This window comes from Lipotes vexillifer, unplaced genomic scaffold (assembly GCF_000442215.2).
Source record: "Lipotes vexillifer unplaced genomic scaffold, Lipotes_vexillifer_v1.1 scaffold102, whole genome shotgun sequence".
In the NCBI taxonomy this organism is placed as follows: domain Eukaryota; kingdom Metazoa; phylum Chordata; class Mammalia; order Artiodactyla; family Lipotidae; genus Lipotes; species Lipotes vexillifer.
In genome coordinates this window covers 3,588,691-3,607,374 of record NW_006786541.1, presented here as the reverse complement: position 1 = coordinate 3,607,374, position 18,684 = coordinate 3,588,691, and the positions used below count along the sequence as shown (strand labels likewise).

Below are 18,684 nucleotides of genomic sequence, written 5' to 3'. Positions count from 1 at the left end.
ACACACACACACACACACACACACACACACACACACACACACACACACACACACCCATACCTTAAATGAATATTCTATGTATCTGGAAAATGTTTTTGTATTAATCAAATAGGCCTTATCTTGACTATTCTATTTTTAATGGGCTAAAACTGATAGGAAAAGCCATATACTGATTTTTTTGTCAGAAAATTATTAAAATAAATTTGGGGGCTTCCCTGGTGGTGCAGTGGTTGAGAGTCCGCCTGCCGATGCAGGGGACATGGGTTCATGCCCCGGTCTGGGAAGATCCCACATGCTGCAGAGCGGCTGGGCCCGTTAGCCGTGGCCGCTGAGCCTGCGCGTCCAGAGCCTGTGCTCCGCAACGGGAGAGGCCACAACAGTGAGAGGCCCGCATACCGCAAATAAATAAATAAATAAATAAATAAATAAATAAATAAATAAATTTGGAACAATTTACTATGCAGTCAATGGGTTTATGTTCTTTTGAACAAAATTGGTTTTTAAATTAGAGTCTTACATCCTCTATAAAAGGTTTCATAATGCCATTCTCAAAGGGAAGAATTGTGGTTTGCTAACAACACATCTTGAAAGTGCCTGAAATAGAAATACAGAAATTATGTCCTAGGAAGAAAGGCAGTAATAAGACTTTAAGTAAATAACCTGAGGATTTTCAAAATAATAGGTACATATATTTTTAAAACACTCTATGATTTTCTCCTCATAACTCGAGTTTTCTTTTAATTTTTTTTTGCATCAGAGAAATGCATTTATCAATACTTAGTATATAAAGTCAAAGATGTTTATACTGATGTTTGTTGATCTTTCACTGTTAATTATTATCTATTGACTTTCTACTATGGAAGATGAGGATTTAGCTTTCTTAAATGCCTCAGTCTACCTTCTGCCACATACACTTTTCCTCCAATCTCCCCAATATGGTGAGGTAACAATTATTGATTGAACTGAAAATCGATGTTTACATTATGTCTATTGTTCACAGCTGAGCTATGTATGATTGCAGACAACTTTTTTCTTTTCTTAGTATTAACGATTGCCTTTTTTGGCCATTGGTTTAGTTCTTTTTGTACCTCTCACTAATTCATCTACAGACTTTTTTTTAAAAAAACACTTTAAAATTAATTAATTAATTTTTGGCTACGTTGGGTGTTCGTTGCTGCGCACGGTCTTTCTCTAGTTGTGGCGAGCGGGGGCTCAGTACTTGTGGCTTGCAGGCTCAGTAATTGTGGCACATGGGCTTAGTTGCTCTGCAGCATGTGGGATCTTCCCGGACTAGGGCTCGAACCCGTGTCCCCTGCATTGGCAGGTGGATTCTTAACCACTGTGACACCAGGGAAGTCCCATCTACAGACTTTTTGATAGAACTATAACTCCTTTCACTGTGGTACAAACATATTAGATAATCCGTTTCTCTCTCTCTTTTTTTCTCTCTAATTTCCTGGAAGTATCCTTCCTGTGGTGCTCTACTTCTTGCTTTAGTCTGTACTGGTTGCTCTCCATAAGACGTGTTGGACATCAGTCCAGGTATTACTTTTATCATGTTCCTAAGAATTCTCTTTACTAGTATCTTGGAGTAGATCTTCCACTTCCTGGGCCCATGTCTCTTTCTTTTTAGCTTACTTTCTTATGCAATTTACATTTCTCAGTAAAATCCTGAGAAAGTGTACATTTTTGGGAAGTAGCATATATGAAAATGTCTTTATTTTGCCCTCAGACTCAATGGATAGTTTAGCTGGATGCAGAATTCTATAATAGAAATAAGTCTCTCTCAGAATTTTACAGGTACTGATCTTGCTTCCAGTATTACTATTGAGAAGTCTGATGTCATTCTGACTCCTGATTCTTTGTCTGTGATATACTTACAGTCTGGAAGATTTTAGGATCTTCTCTTTATATTTAGTGTTCAGAAATTTCAAAAAGAACTGCCTTGGTATGAGTTTTTTTAAATTCTCTGTGCCAGGTACTTGGTGGTTCTATTCAATCTAGGTGATCATGTCCTATAGTTATAAGAAATTTTCTTGTGTAGTTTCTGCAACTTTAGAGGGCTTACTATGGGCAGTCTTATTGGTTGGCGTGTCATCCAATATTGCTCATAAAAATGCTTGTGTTGAAGTTTTTTTAAAGCTTGATTTATAATTTTCTCTCAGTTTAACAAAAGGTGAGCTGATATCTCTTGTGAAAAATTTTCTACAGATATCATTATTATTTTCTCCCCTTGGAAAAAGAATAGACTCTTCCTTGGAAAAATAAATGTCAGACTTATTATATTAAGATTAGATACTGTGTATGCTTGTGTTTTATTTTTTTAAATAAATTTATTGTTTGTTTATTTATTTATTTATTTTTGGCTGCATTGGGTCTTCGTTGCTGTGAGAGGGCTTTCTCTAGTTGCAGCAAATGGGGGCTACTCTTCATTGTGGTGCACAGGCTTCTCATTGTGGTGGCTTCTCTTGTTGCAGAGCACAGGCTCTAGGCACATGGGCTTCAGTAGTTGTGGCGCATGGGCTTAGCTGCTCCGCGGCACATGGGATCTTCCCAGACCAGGGCTCGATCCCCTGTCCCCTGCATTGGCAGGCCGATTCTTAACCATTGCGCCACCAGGGAAGTCCCTTGTGTTTTAAGTTTATAATGAATTAGCAAGACTTTTGTATTTGTCACTAAGACCTATCCAAAAAAGACCTATCCAACTTTTGAGATGAGTACTGAAATTACCGAAATAAAAGAAAATAGTCAAAGCAATATTAATTATTTGCTCACTCTTCTGACTGGATTTGGGAGAAAATAAGCCAGGAAAAGCTCACCCCTGACTTCTGATGTAAGAGACTTGGGCAGAGATACTAGTCAGGAATGGGCCACATCTACTTCTGGTGCTAAGAACAGGGTAGGCAGGTGGAGGAAAGAATCTTAGACGGCAGAACCCAGGTCAGGTGGTGGCAGGAGTAGGGAAGTAAAAGTCTTCCTTGTTCTGGTGATGCTTTGAAATCCTACTTTATAGTTCAGAAGAATAAACCAAACAGCTGAAAGCAGGGGCCAGATAACTGTCTGGTGTTGGTGGTGGCAGTGGTAATCATTGACTCCTCAGCCATCGCTGGCTATATTCATCCTCAGAGGTGTCCATGGGGAGCCGAATGACTTCAACTGGCAGTGGGAGGAAGGACGATGGGCTAGTGATGCCATCTGCACCTTTCCCACAGCACCAAGTATTATTCTTTCCCTTTTCAAGGGCCTGGGTGGGTGCTTAATTTGGTTGAATCATATAGGTGGAGCAGGAAGGATGCAGATAAATAAGGCAGAAGCAGTAGTGTGACAATCTCACTCATTGTTCTTAGAGGAGAACTTGGAATTTGTGTTAGGTGCAGCCAAAAATGATCGGGATATTTGGTGCTGTACATCCGTTTGACTAGGACATTGATAACTTCATGCAACGGAAAGAAATGGTTTGGGGTGTGGCTGACACCAGAAGGATACTCAGAATTGTTCCAAGACAAGCAACATCAGTAATTGTGTGAGGAGCGAGTCAACCAGATTAATTACCAACTTCTGTCTGCATATGTAAGATAAAATAGCTGAGCCAATTTTTTTTTTTTTTTTTTGCGGTACGCGGGCCTCTCACTGTTGTGGCCTCTCCCGTTGCGGAGCACAGGCTCCGAACGCGCAGGCTCAGCGGCCATGGCTCACGGGCCCAGCCGCTCCGCGGCATGTGGGATCTTCCCGGACCGGGGCACGAAGCCGTGTCCCCTGCATCGGCAGGTGGACTCCCAACCACTGCGCCACCAGGGAAGCCCCTATGATGCATTTTTCCTTCCTAGTCTGATGTGATCATTGGGAGGCCATCCAGCATCTGGTTAAAACACAGGCAGTGGCGTCAGAAGGGCCCAGGTTCAAAGTCCACCACACCACAAAAATAGCACTTAAAATTTATACAATATATGTCATTATTATTCTTACATGAAATCTAACTATGGCCAATAACATGAAAGATCGATGTTGTATTTCAAATACAAGAACATCAAATACCAACATCTGAAAATCCCACCCACTAATCAAGATTATCAACAATTCATTTATTGATCTACCAGCCCTATCAAATATCTTACCATGATGAAATTTCTACTCCCTCTTAGAAATCTGCTTAATATTGCAAATCCCAACAGGAGGCTTTCTAGCTATACACTATACATCAGACACAATAACTGCCTCTTCATCTGTGACTCATATCTGCCAAGGTGTGAGCTACAGATAAATTATCTGAAACTTACATGCAAACAAAGCCCCCATATTCTTTATCTGTGTATTCATCCTTTCTGCCATAAAGCTCTGCGGCCTGGACAAGCCATAGCAATGTCTCTAAGCCTCAGTTTTACTCACAGATTTTTGCAAGGAATAAATTAAATACTATAGGTAAAGCATTTAGCCCAGGGCCTGACTCATAAACACTGGCTATTGTAGAATCAGGGCCAGGGCCCGGGTGAGGTAAGGCACGTAAGTGCAAAATTTAAGGGGGTGCCCAAAAAACTCAATAATGAAGATAAATAATATTTTAATGCAATACTTTAAAAATGGAAATTAGTGCCAAAAATCCATGAAGAACAAAATATCAGAAATTTCAATAAGGACAGTACTGATAGTCCTGATTTTTCCTTTGCTTTACGTCAGTGTGGCTTGGAATGGCACAGTATAATGTATCATGTATGTTGTGTGTATCGTTATTTAGTGGGTATTGTCATTTCTTTTTTGTTGTTGAACAGAAGTGAAAGCTGTCTCTTAATTCTCTTACCTGTGAGGATCACTGTCCAATAATGTACTACTTGTTAGAGAAGCTAAAACAAGAGTGTCAGCTTACGTGGGGCTCCATTGTCTAAACTGTGGTGTCCTGACTGGTTAATACATGGTAAATAAACAAGATTGTTTTCTCAGCTATACTGAACTGAGCTATTGTGGCGTGAAACCTCAGAAGAGCTTAAAGACTATACAGTATATGCATATATATATTTTTTTTTTTTTGGCCTATTTTCTTTTTTTTTTCTTTTTGCGGTTGGCGGGCCTCTCACTGTTGTGGCCTCTCCCGTTGTGCAGCACAGGCTCCGGACGCGCAGGCTCAAGGACCAAGGCTCACGGGCCCAGCCGCATGTGGGATCTTCCTGGACCGGGGCACGAACCCGTGTCCCCTGCATCTGCAGGCGGACTCTCAACCACTGCGCCACCAGGGAAGCCCCTTTTGGCCTATTTTCTGAAAATTGCTGGAAGGAAAATTTTTTTCCAGAGTCAGTGTGCAGGACTCTTAATGACGTATGCAGGTGAAGGAAGAAGGGAGCTACAGTGATCGATTCCTGTGGCCTTTAAAATGATTGAATAACGATGGGGCTTCCCTGGTGGCGCAGTGGATGAGAGTCCACCTGCAGACGCAAGGGACTCGGGTTCGTTTTAGATTGAAAAACGATGGAAATGGATGCAAAGTGACTTCTCTACTGAAGCAGAAGATTCTTATTACCTTCCATTAACTCATTTTAGTCTTCAGGAAGGGGCAGAGCGAGTGAAATACAGAAAACTGAAGAGATGAAAACCTCACTTTGGAACTTTCTCCATGACTCTTCCTTAAGCCCTATCTTTCTACTTGTTTTGATTTTGCTGTGAATTTATAAATAGTGAAGACCAAAGAAATAGAAAAAACATTTGAGAGCTTTATACCAAGAAATTTGCCTTGAGAGCTGCTATTCTTTTGAGAGAAAAGCATATCAAGTTCCTGTCTGATTTTTTTTTTAAACAAGGTTTCTTATGTCCTTAGATTTTGAAGGATAAGTCAAATATAAATACATACCTGCACACTATTTTTAGCAGCTGTTTAAGAATAATGAGATTTATAAATTAAGGACTTCATAATGTGGATGTTTTGCTACTAGATTTGACTGCTCAGAAGATCTTTTATAGCTCTTCAGTGTTTTATTTTATTTTTTTATTTTTTATTTTTTTGCGATATGTGGGCCTCTCACTGTCGTGGCCTTTCCCGTTGCCGGACGCGCAAGCTCAGCGGCCACGGCTCACGGGCCCAGCCGCTACACGGCATGTGGGATCCTCCCAGACCGGGGCACGAACCCGTATCCCCTGCATCGGCAGGCGGACTCTCAACCACTGCGCCACCAGGGAGGCCCCAGTGTTTTATTTTTGATCTATCACTTCAATGACATTATTTGCCCAAACAAAAGTCCATCTGTCTTTCTAAGCTATGACTTCTTATGAACAGTGTTTGCATTCAATGTGCAAATGTCCATGTATTATCTGTTTAAGCAACGTCATAGGGCCATCACTCAAGGAAGTTGAATGAGGTGAACATTAATATAGCTCTTTCCCCTATTTTTTAAATGTAACAAATACTTTTTATGTTCCCCTCCCCCTTCCCTTTTCCCCCTTTCCCCTTTTGGAAACATGTCAGGATCTAGATAGTTTAAGATGAGTAATTGAGGGGACTGAGAAATTGATCCACACAGAGCCTGGCTTCTTTGTGTTTCATCATAAGGTGTGCTGCCGGCCAGACTAATTTTAAGTACACTTTTAACAAGAGAACCTCGTGGAAATCCAGCTGGCGGACTCAAGGAGTTCAGGAAACAGGACCACAGAGGTTACACTCTGGGATCCTGGCCATGAGGTTGGATGCCTCACCTTGTTGAAAAGAGACACTGGACCTAAATGGTGCAGCATGACTTTGTTCCAGCTTCACTAAATTTCTCAACACCACAGTCAGCTAAGTCACCTATGGCCACCTTTGAAAAACACGGAGAGCACCTACCCTGAGGAGATGGTAGACTTGGAGTAAGCCGTCATCGACATAATTCCTCTGATGGCTTTTTTAACAATGGACCTCTACGAACGACAGGAGATTCCTGGCACCAGCCCTCCCTATTCCGCCATGATTCCATGGACCCTGGTGTCTCTAAGGGAGCATAAGCTGGAATCACAGGGTACCTATCTGGTTGGCACGGCTCTTCCCGAGGTCACGACGGCACGAGCCAGCATAGTGGGGTGGCACAGGGAACCATCGCCACTGGAATGGCAGCTTCCACTCCCAGAAAGACTGTGCCTTTCAGGAAAAGCCAGCTACAGAGATTAGGGAAGAGAAGAAAGATGATAAGGTGGAAGGGTTGCAGTTTGAAGAAGACGACTTTCCTTCTTTGAATCCAGAAGCTGGCAAACAGAGTCAGCCATGCAGACCTATTAGGACCCCTTCTGGAGTGTGGGAAAACTCACCTAGTGCCAAGCAGCCCTCCAAAATGCTAGTCATCAAAGAAGTTTCCAGAGAAGATCCTGCTGCTGCCTTCTCTGCTGCATTCATCTCACCAGGATCTCACCATGCAAACGGAAACAAATTGTCAACCATGGTTCCAAGTGTCTATAAGAACCTGGTTCCTCAGCCTGTACCACCTCCATCCAAGCCCAGTGCGTGGGAAGCTAACAGAATGGAACACAAATCAGGATCCCTTTCCTCTAGCCAGGAGTCTGCTTTTACCAGTCCAATCTCTGTTACCAAACCAGTAGTACTGGCTGGTGGTATAGTTTTAAGCTCTCCCAAAGAGGGTCCCCGCCAGCACCTCTCCTGCAATTGAGATCAGCATCTCTCCTCTGACCAAGTTGACCTGCCGAACTACTGACAGGAAGAGCGCCGTACCATGTAGAAGTGACTTCAAGAATCCCAGTACTTACTCTTTGCTGTCAAGAGCAACCTATTTGTGGTATTTGCCCAGAGCCCCGCCAGCACCACTCCTCCAATTGAGATCAGCTCCTCTCGTCTGACCAAGTTGACCCGCCGAACTACTGACAGGAAGAGCGGGTTCCTGAAGACTCTGAAGGATGACCGGAATGGAGACTTCTCAGGGAGCAGAGACTGAGAAGCTGGAGGATTCAGAGGACAACAGCACACCTGAACCAAAAGAAAATGGAAAGGAAGGCTGTCATCAGAATGGTCTTGCTCTCCCCGTAGAAGATGAAGGGGAGGACCTCTCTCACTCTTTGGAAGCAGAGCACAGGTTATTGAAAGCAATGGGATGGCAGAAGTATCCTGAAAATGATGAGAATTGCCTTCCCCTCACAGAGGATGAGCTCAGAGAGTTCCACATGAAGACAGAGAAGCTGAGAAGAAATGGCTTTGGGAAGAATGGCTTCTTGCAGAGCCAAAGTTCTAGCCTGTTCTCCCCTTGGAGAAACACTTGTAAAGCAGAGTTTGAGGACTCAGACGACACAGAAACAAGTAGCAGTGAAGCATCTGATGACGATGCTTGGAAGTAGGCATATAAATGCTTACTGTTAAATCTGACCCAGTAAACTCAGCTTTTGTGTTTAGGGGTTACACAGAAGAAATCGTCCTTTTCCTTTTCTTTTTCTTATGTTGTTGTTAAATACTTCATGCACAAGGGAAATAATCATATCCCAAAGAGAGAGCGAGCGATTGGCTTGTTTAGCTTTTGTTGTTGTTCTTCCCTTGTTATCCGCTTAATAGAACTTTGTGTGGTGGGAAAGATTTTTAAAACACACACACATGCACACAGTATATGTGGGGTGCCATGCACAGGTGGGAGCTGGCAGGGCAGAGAGGAGGAGACACGGGTCTGCAACAGCAGCTTCTACTACCAGCCCTTGGGGCACTCACCCCTGTGCTCAAGCACTCACCCCTGTGCTCAAGCACTCACCCCTGTGCTCAAGCACTCACCCCTGTGCTCAAGCAATCACTGTCAATGACAAAGTGACTATTCAAGTTATAACTGTATTAAATTAATGCTAATAATTTGGATATTTTATTTTATTTCTGGCTGCTCGGGTAGCATTAGCCCTTAACCCAGCATATATGGTTTTTTCACTTTTTTTTTCTTTCTGGGTACAGCTGTAAAATATTTGGATATAGGAAATGTTGTGTTATTCTTGCAGCCTTGATATTCAGGGCGGGTTGTAAAATATATATTTTTGTGAGATCTCAAAGATTAAGATTATTTTGATAACATTATTTACAGATTTAAAAGGTGTGGTTATCACAAGTCTGTTGAGGGGGGAAACTACTGCATAAAATAACTAACTTGGAATAAATATTTTGCATCAGTTTGGAAAAAAAAATCAATGTGCAATGGAATTTTCTACAGTGCTCCCTCACCTTGCCAATGAAATGGGTTTTGGATGAATCAGTTTAATTATAAGGTTATTCTAGAACTTCTGGCCGTAAACTCTTTGGATAAATCCTCCTTTATTCCAGATTTCACTCTCTAATGAGTAGTATTATGTTAAGGCTCAGTTGTTTGCTGTTTCAACACAAACAAGGCAGGCTGCCTTCGCCCTGCTATGTACACCAGCAATTACCTAAGTTAAGACATAGATAACACCTCCTAAGTTAACACTACTACACTACTAGGAAGAGTCTTCCAATATTTTATGCTTCCCTGCTGGTTGCGCCCTAATTATAATTACTTTAAAAAACCCTTGTGAGATGGATAGATACCAACAAATTCATAAGCAAAACATAATATTTGAATTAGCCAACACATGAAGGGAAGTTATTAGCAAAAACAGATAAGTCAATTACAGTTTACTCAAAACATGTGAAAAATCCATTATTTTTACATATAAAAGAGGAAAACAAGGGATTTCCTTAATTCTAAGATGTTACTATTATCAACAAAGAAAACCACCAAAGAAAAGTCATAAAGAATAACACATATTTTATTAACTGATTATTAAGATAATAATGTCCCACGGTCTGAACCCCACCTTTGTTCAATGTAAGATTTCTCTTATTTGATGAAAGATTTTTTAAAAGGAAATGGATATGGTGATGATGAAATTAGGGGCAGAATTTAGATTGAGTTAGTCAGTGCAAAATGATGTATTGTGCTCTCCGTTTCTTCATGACTCCAACAGCACATATAAATGCAAAGCGTGTTTTCTCCTATCTTGAAAATGTTCACTTAGCACTAAAAACCTCTCTGTTGACCTTATTTCTCACCTTCCCTGCACTACCAAACTTCTCTAAAGAGTGACCCACACCTCCTCCTGCATTTCTCTGGCAGCCAGTCTTTTCTTAACCCACAGCAGTCCAATAACTCAAAAATACCCAGGAAGGTCACCAGTGACCTTCTATTCACTAAACTTTCTTGGCTTCTGTGGGACTTGTCACCAAGTTGTCACCAAACTTTCCACCTGGAGCTTCTCTGACGTTGTCCCTAACATCTCTGGTTCTTCCTCGTTGCTCCCTTTGTGGGAACCCTCTTCCTCTTTCTGGTTCCTATATATGACCATTGCTTGTGGGTCAATCTTTTAGCACCTTATTATTGGTGAAGAACACTGTGTGACACACCTCACAATGGATCATGACACCCCACTGAGTAACAAGCCTTAGTTAGAGATAAAGTGCTAACCACCCTGCGGGGCTCACCACATTCTTGGTCTACCTGCTTTCCAGCCTTTTTACAAATACCACTTTTGACCTATACAGTCCCTTGACCTTTCCCTAGATGAGCCTGCTCACTGGGCTCATAGAAGCCTTGCATATCATATCTTCGTGACTTTTGGTGGTGCTGAGACACAGGTAGGACCAGAACTCAGCTGTGGGAATTCCCTGGTGGTCCAGTACACGCTTCCATTACAGGGGGCACCAGTTCGATCCATGGTCAGGAAAATAAGATCCCACGAGCAGTGCGGTGCAGCCAAACAACAACAACAAACAAAACCCCTCAGCTGTGCCATAAATCACTTAAAAAAATTTTCCACAGCGTCTAGCAAAATACACTGCACTCGTTATTTGTATTTAATAACGTTGCTGAATAGTATGACAACCATCAAGTTTATAAAATTGCTCTCTTTGATGAAACTATTTTTGTTAATCTGTGCCAGTATTAAATAATTTGTGATACATCATAGCTTTTAAATTAAAGTAATGCAAAAAAAATCCATTTCCTGGGGCTTCCCTGGTGGCGCAGTGGTTAAGAGTCCGCCTGCCGATGCAGGGGACACGGGTTCGTGCCCTGGTCCGGGAAGATCCCACATGCCGCGGGACCGCTGGGCCCATGAGCCATGGCTACTGAGCCTGCGCATCCGGAGCCTGTGCTCCGCAACGGGAGAGGCCACAACAGGGAGAGGCCCCAAAAAAAGAAAAACTCCCTTTCCTGTAATGAGTCACAATCGAACAATTCTGGAAAAACAGATAGTTCTTTGAAATTTATCCTGCAGAAATAGTTTGAGTTGGAAAAAAATTAAGGTAGGCTTAAATCATTGTGCACTGTGCCTCCTCAGGATTCAAAACATGTCACCTGAACAGGGGGAAGACAAGGTCAGAAGTGGGAAGTCATGGCTCTACTATACTATAAAACTTCAGGATTCCTACTGAGGAATTCAGAGTTTGCAAGAGCTACAATTATTTGTCTTCTTACTAATGAATCTTTTAAAATTTTGGATTCTATTTATGCTAATTGATATGATTTTTTAAAAGGAAATTAAAGTCAACCAGAATGAAATGGTGTGTATACGTAGCAAGGGCCCTCATTTACCAGGTCCTCTGCTTCTCTACCCTTGAGAGGGATGGAGTCTTGTGGCAATTACAGCATAAAGTTATGCTTTGAAGGCCAGCAGAAGTACAGGAGGGCGTTTCCTCTGTTTTGCAGATGCTCTACTCTGAGGATTATAAGGATTGCTGCCATTCTCCTAGGAAGCCAGGAATGGGTGCCCTGCAGCTCTGAATCAAGGGAGAGTGGCAGAATGGAGCTGGGACCAGGGGAGAGAGTGGAATAGTAAGGGCGGGGGGTGGAAGAAATGAGGCAGGGGGACTTCCATGTGCCCATCTGAGATGTACACCTTACACTCTGGAAGGCAAACCAATGGGGACAGGCAAGGAACATTTTGAACCTTTCTTGGGACTCTTGATGGTGGGCTCTGGGTTTGAATGAGTACTTTCCTGTAAGACCTGCACGTCTTTCCAGACATAGACAGTTATGTAGGTTTCAAATATATTTTCAGTGGGAGAAAGTCAGTGGGAAACTGAGTGATACTGTTATCAGGATGGCATAGGATTCAATTCCATATACATTTACTGAGTGCGTACCATGTGCCAGGCAGTGGGAATCAAAGGGAAAAAAGGAAAGAATAATCACTGAGCTAAAGGGATGCTCCTAGGTCAGACCTCCACACCATAGTTCTCAAGGTCATGCACTCTCCTTATCACAATGTCAGTTTCATGCTGTCTGTGGTTATTTGATTGATGTGTTTCCGGCTGTAAGCTCTATGAGAGCAGAGATTCGTGTCTCTTTTTCTTTTTCACCATTGTGTATGCACAGTTTCTAGAATTTGCCAAGCATCCAATAAGCATTGTTCACTGAATGTTATGGATGCATTAGCCCTTTGTGGGGGATATTATCCCGTTTTATAGGTATGGAAACAGAATATCCAAGACCACATAGAAGTAACTGCTGGAGAGAGAACTCCAGAACAACTCAGCCTGACTCCACAGCCCAGGGTCTTTCTACCAAGTTCCCCCTTTCCCTGGGTTGGAGAGGCTGTGGCTGGTGGAGGAGACGGATAGGAACACCCTTCCTGGGTAAATACTAGCGACACGAAAGAGGTATGAACCGGAGGTGGGCGTAGGTGGGGGTCCCCAACTCTGCTTAAATCCCGCCCACAGAGAGGAAGCAAATTTCTGAGTGGATCGGCGTGTGCATCCTGCTCAGAATGCACATTGAGAGGAAGGTGCAAAGAGTTAGGACGCCCTAGGAGGCGGGCGAGGCAGAAGGGAGGAGGAAGGGATGTGATGAAGAGGGGTGGTAGCAGTTCTTTCTTTCTTGCGTCGTGCCTGCTGCCATGAGACCGGATCCTTGGTCCCAGTGGCCGGCGTCAAGGTGATTCATTAGATGACACTTGGCCGCCTCGAGGGTTAGTTAGTTCCGCTGCACAGGTGGGGCGTCAACGCGCAAGCTGTTTCCCAGACGGTGGCCTCATAAAATAACTTCTCCTCGATTTGGAAGGGGATGGGGGTAGATAATAACGCTTTCTGTGGGAAAGAGGTTTGGTAAATAACGGATGTTAGGGCTCTGAAGAGAATTACAGGGCGGGCACCATGGCTATCATCTTAATCAGGCACCATTTCAACACCCCTCTCTTCAAGTCAACCAGCCCTACAAGAGGACTTATTTTCCAATAAGCGAAATCCCCGCCCGCCGACTCCGAGCGGCTGGGCTGCGAGCTGGGTGGGAAACAGCAGCGGGAGGAGAGGCTATTTTGGGTGTGGGAAAGCGGAGGGAGGAGGGGCGGCGCCGCGGGGCTGGGCGCGGGCGCGGGGAAAGCCTCCAGCTCGGGCTGCCACGGCAACCGCGTCCAGGCAAGGCGCCCGGAAGCCGCTCGGGCGGCGCGCGGCGGCTCGCGCCCCCCGGGAGCCGCGAACCCGGCCGGGCCGCGCGCCGGGCCAGGCGGCAGGCGCGCGCTGATTGGACGGCGCTCCCCGCGGCGCGGGCCCGCAGCCGGGCGCCTAGCACAGCCAGCGCCAGCGGCCGCCGCACCCAGCCGCGCCGGCGAGGACATGGGCAGCCGCGGCGCGCCCGCCCCCCGCGCCGGTGAGTGCCGCGCCCCGGGCCCCCGCCCTGCCGTCTCCCGTCGCCCGAGGCGGGAGCTCCCCGGGCCAGCCGGTGACCTTGGGGCGGCCGCCGGGGGGCCGGGTTCAGGGGAGAGAGAGCTGAGCGTGGCCCATGTGACCTGCTGCCGGCCGGAGGGTTTAACTGCATGCTGACGCGAAGAGATGAAGTTGGGCACCGAGCGCGACTGGCGTTGCATTTTTGCGGGGGCCGGGGGAGGTTGCATGCTAGCAAGCCAGCAGAAGCCCCGAGGGACTGTTTGGGGGAGCTGGGGTGGAGCACAGATTGCCAGGGGTCAGTGCCAAGTCAGCTGTCCCGTTACTCAGAGCAGAGTGACCTTGGGCGGGTTCACCTCTCTGCCCCCTCCCCACCCCTTTCTCATCTTTAAAAGAAGGGGCTCGGGTTCTTTGAAGTTCCAGGGTGCTGTTGTGCCGTCTTACGGTGAGCTGAGAAGGGGCCCCCAAGTACTGCAGGTACAGGACATACGAGGCTTAGCCTTGTTTCTTCTACCAGGGGTTTCCATTAATTGGCTCTCAAAGTGGTAAGATATGTTACCGTTTTGTGAAAGATTATGGAGGGAAAGCAGTGGCTGATTAGAGAGTGGCTTCTCCTGATGCCCAGGTTAAAGCCTCTTGAGTGCTCTAAAGTCATGCACAAAATCAGGGTTAAGACTCCTGAGTTCTTTCCTGTAGTTAATCTAATAGGAAACTTTGTATTTGAACAGGTAGAATCAAAACCCAATAGTGGCAGGCAGCAGCAAATGAAGTGAGTCATTTCTTCAATATGCACGAGGTTCTGTGTGTGCGCGCGCGTGCGTGTGTGCCTGGCTGCGCTCATGCCCTCATCTTAAAGTCTGTGTACATCAGTGTTAGAAATTATTTCATAGGAGTAAGCAGGTTTGAACCTACGGAAGTGCAGCTCTCTCAGAAGCAGGGGTGAACATTTGCAGCTTGCTCTTTAAATGAGTTGGGTTTGTGAAAGTAAATATGTTCTTTACTGAGAAACATCCCTAGCATTTACCCATTGGGGGATGTGGGGGGTGGGTGAGGGTAGCAGTGCTCCTGAGACTCAGTCATCTGTGTCACCTTTTCTGTTCTTAACATTGGCTGGGGCCCCTTTCTGTATTCTCAGTTCATAAATTCCCCTCTTTCTGGGAGAGCGAAGGGAGGGAATGCCCGGTCCCTCTCACAGGTTTGGGGTTGCCCCATCTGTCTTTCTGCTCCAAAGCAAACCTTGATATTCTTTCCAGTCTGATTTCATCTGTACAAAAATGTGGGTTGGGAAGACAGATTTTTCAGTGTTAATGAATAAGCTTCTGCAAGCTTGTTTACCCGAAGGTTTAATAATCTTTAATGGTTTACGTATTAGAAATCTGATAGCGTTCAGATAGAAAAATCCTTACTGCCCAAGAATCCAGCCACTAAGCCCTACAGACCCTTTAATGAATCACACCTCATTACACTTGGATCCCTTAATAAAAAACTGTTCAGCCTCCTGTCCTGCAGGCTGCTAACCTGTGTGTCTCCAACCTGCCTTGCAGTCTCTTGTTTCTTACATCCTACAGCCACATTGCCTTTGTTTTCATTTTGCTGCAGCTGAGTCCATCACCTGTCCCTCCCCTAGCTCCAGAGCCTGAGTGAACAACTTCCCTCAGAACAGCCCTCTCCCATCTCAACCGGTGCAGGGACTGGGCTTCCCCTTGCTTCTCAGTGCTGCCTCCAGACCATTAACCCATCCCTAACAGAGTCTTCTCGCAATACGTCATGCTGTCTGCTTGTGCCCTATACCCTCCTTTTTATCTTCTGAATCAGCGCTTGCCGAAGCTGGTGGCTCCTCAGAATCACCTGGAGCGCTTTGAAAAACGCAGCTCTTTAGACTCTCCTAAACATACCACATTAGAATCATCAGGTGGGCAAGACCTCAACATTTTTATTTGAAAAACAAACCCAAAAAGAAGGAAACAGAAGGGGAGGGAAGATGGGGAGGGAAAAGAGAGTTCACCAGGTAATTCTGATATACGCCCAGGTTTGGGAATCACTTCACTTGATGCTACAAAAAAATTAACAAACAAAGAAACAAACATGAACAACTAACTTGGTTCTGTTCTCTACCTTGTCTCTTGCTGGTGACTTTGGCATTACTGTTGAGGCTCTATAAATTCACTGATCTTGAAGTTCATCAAGGTCCTCAACATCAACTTCTATGGCCTTGGTTTCTACTATACTTCAGCCACTCACTTCTTGAACTTGTTTAGTCATGGGAATTTTTTCCACCTTCAAGATCTGGAACTTGGATGTCAGTTTGCTTCGCCGATTCTTTCCACTTAACTGCACCAGACTAACCGTCACTGAAGACTCTTGTCCCTTAATCACTTACTGTTCCAATCCCTTTATGTCTCTGTTTATCTATTTGGAGTGTATACGTTCCAGCCATTTCGGTTTTGTCCAGAATCCCAGAATCCTTTGTCTTAACATGTTGGACTTCTCATATTCCAGTCCTCAATCCAAAATCACCCTCATCATCTGCTTTTCCTTCTCCCAGTCTGCCAAGTTATCACAAAGACCTTTGCACTGGTTCCACTGTAAACTTATGCTAGCTCTAATTTCACCTAGGTCTTACTTTTCTGTGAAAAAAAAAAAAATCCATCTTTTATGAACTCCCAGCTGCATTCCATTAGAGGTTATGCTAGACTTTTCCATTCCTTAAACTTCCAGTCAGTTTCCTTTCTGGAGACACAGCCTTTTTTCATTCACGAGATGAAGGATGTTTACGTTGGAGTTTACTACCTTCTGCTTTAATGTTAGTTCCCACTGTACCCTCCTCACCACCCCAAGCATTCTTTTTTACCCATCTTTGTCCTTCTTTATTTCCTCCCTCTGAGGAAGGAAATGTCTATCAGTCCCTTACCCAAGATTAACTCACATGTGTTGCACACTTTGTCTGGACTTTTCCCCTTCCTCCTTGCCTCTTTTGGGAACTTGCTCCATTTGTTATTCCCTTTCTCTAATTTCTTTGGTCCCTCCTTACTCTGCCCCAGCCCTCACTCCACCCTATATTCAAATCATCTTCTCATAATAAAAGAAATTGTGCTAGAGTCCCAGCTGCATCCAAGAGAACTGTCTGCAGTGATGGAAATGTTTTGTATCTGTGCTGTCCAACGTGGTGGTCACTAGCCGTATTGTCACTAGTAGCCATATAGTCACCAGTGGTCAGATGTGACTGCTGAGCACGTGAAATGTGGCAAGTGTGACCGAGCAACTAAATTTCTGATTTTTGTAAAATTTCAGTGAATTTAAATTCAATTGAAATAGTCACCTGGGGCTGATGGCTGCTGGATTGGGCAGCGCAGTTCTGCACCCTGCTCCTCTGTTGAACTGTCCTCAGGTTTCCCGCCTCGGACTGCCCACTTACTCCTTCTGGCCTCAGCCGTACCTTTCTGTTGAAACTGCTGTCGCGTAGGGCTCCAGCAGAGGTGTCCAGGTTGCAGAGCTGAGGCCTGTACTCTGTCTCCCTGCTCCTTGGTCTCTGCCCCGCATCTGCTGCCAGCGGGCACCCTTTTCCCCAGCCTCTCTCTTTCCGCGTCTCCTTGTCACCGGCTCTTCAGGGGCAACTCAGACCTCACTTAATCTCCTTTCTCTTCCTGACTTCTGAATGGGAGATTCAGTGGGATCCTGTCCTGGGCCTTTTTCTTACCTGGCCTCCTCCCTTCTCCCAGCATCAACCCCATCTCAGGGCCACCATTAATCGCTAATGGACAGTTACCTTGTGCCTCACGGGACACCGTGGTTCGCTTGTTATCATGTCCTTCAATCCTTGCTCCACATCTGTGAGGCAGATAGCCTTATCATTGCTGTTATGGAGTGAAGAAATTGAAGCAGAGAGAAATGAGAATAACTTAAGCAATTGTTACTACTGCTGGTTGTTAAGGAGCGAACTGAGAGAGCAGCCCTGGCAATCTGCCTTCGAGCTCTGCTTTTAACCAGGTTTTACTCAGCCCCCCCAGACGCCTTCAAACCTCCATTTCCAGCTTTCTGAATCCCATTCAGAATTTAATACCCAGAAGCCCAGCTCTTTTGTCTCTACACAACTCTTCATCCTAGCTTCCTTAATCTTTTTTCCCCTGTTAACTTTTTATTTTGAAATATTTCAGATTTACAGAAAAATTGCAAGAATCATTTAAATAATTTCTATATACGTTTCATCCAAATTCTATAAATAATAACTATTCACTACACTTGCTTTTTCTTTCTCACACATTCGCTCTCTTTTTCTACACACATACACGCACACACATACACATGCACGCACACACACATACATGTGTTGTGATTTTTTTTGAACCTTCAGAGTAAGTTATGGACATGATGCCCCTTTACCTCCACCCTCAAATACTTTAGTGTATATTTCCTAAAAAATACAAGGGCATTTTCTTGCATAACAAACATCAAAATCAAAACATTGACATTGATTCTGTACTATTATCCAATCTACAAACCTTATTCAGGTGTCACCAAGAGTCCTAATAATGTTCTTTAGAGCGAAAGAAGGAAAAAAATCTTAAAAAAAAAAAAAAAAAAGCCCCTTCCTGGTCCAGGATCCAGGTCCAGGGTCTTGTACTGTGCTAGCTATCTTGCCTCATTAACTTACTTTATTCTGAGCAGTTCCTCAGTCATTCTTTGTGTTTCATGACCTTGACACGTTGGAAGGGCAAGGCTGTTTATTTTGTAGAATACCCTTTAACTTGGGTTTGTCTGGAGTTTTCTTGGGGTAGGACCAGGTTATCCATCATCAGAAAAGCATCCCACAGGGGAGAGAGACGTCATGTCCCTCTCGGTGCATCTGTCATGATTTTCGTGCTGTCATCATCCTCTCTATGACCTGCTTTTGCTCTCTTGGGTTATTCTGACTTTTCTCCTCTTCACACTCCTACATCCAGTTGGCTGTTGAGTGTTGCAGTGCTCCCTGCACAGTCTCCTTCAATTTGTCCCTTCCTTTCCATTCCTCCTGTCTCTCCTGTTGTGGATTCAAGGCCTCCGCACATGGTCCTGGCAACTGTTTATCATGGCTTACCAGCAGG

The 18,684-nt window shown here is 44.6% G+C and overlaps 1 protein-coding gene and 1 pseudogene across 1 annotated transcript in view; both read left to right on the top strand.

Annotated features, from left to right (window-relative positions):
- The first annotated feature begins 6,702 nt into the window (after positions 1-6,702).
- LOC103068634 (vasculin-like protein 1) lies at positions 6,703-8,295 on the top strand (annotated as a pseudogene).
- Positions 8,296-13,479: 5,184 nt separating this feature from the next.
- The window catches only part of FAM81A (family with sequence similarity 81 member A), an 82,293-nt gene continuing 77,088 nt past the window's right edge, over positions 13,480-18,684 (top strand). The window contains exon 1 of the mRNA XM_007458889.1: positions 13,480-13,589. The gene's annotated coding sequence lies outside the window, so the exon portion shown is untranslated. The remainder of the gene's footprint in view (positions 13,590-18,684) is intronic.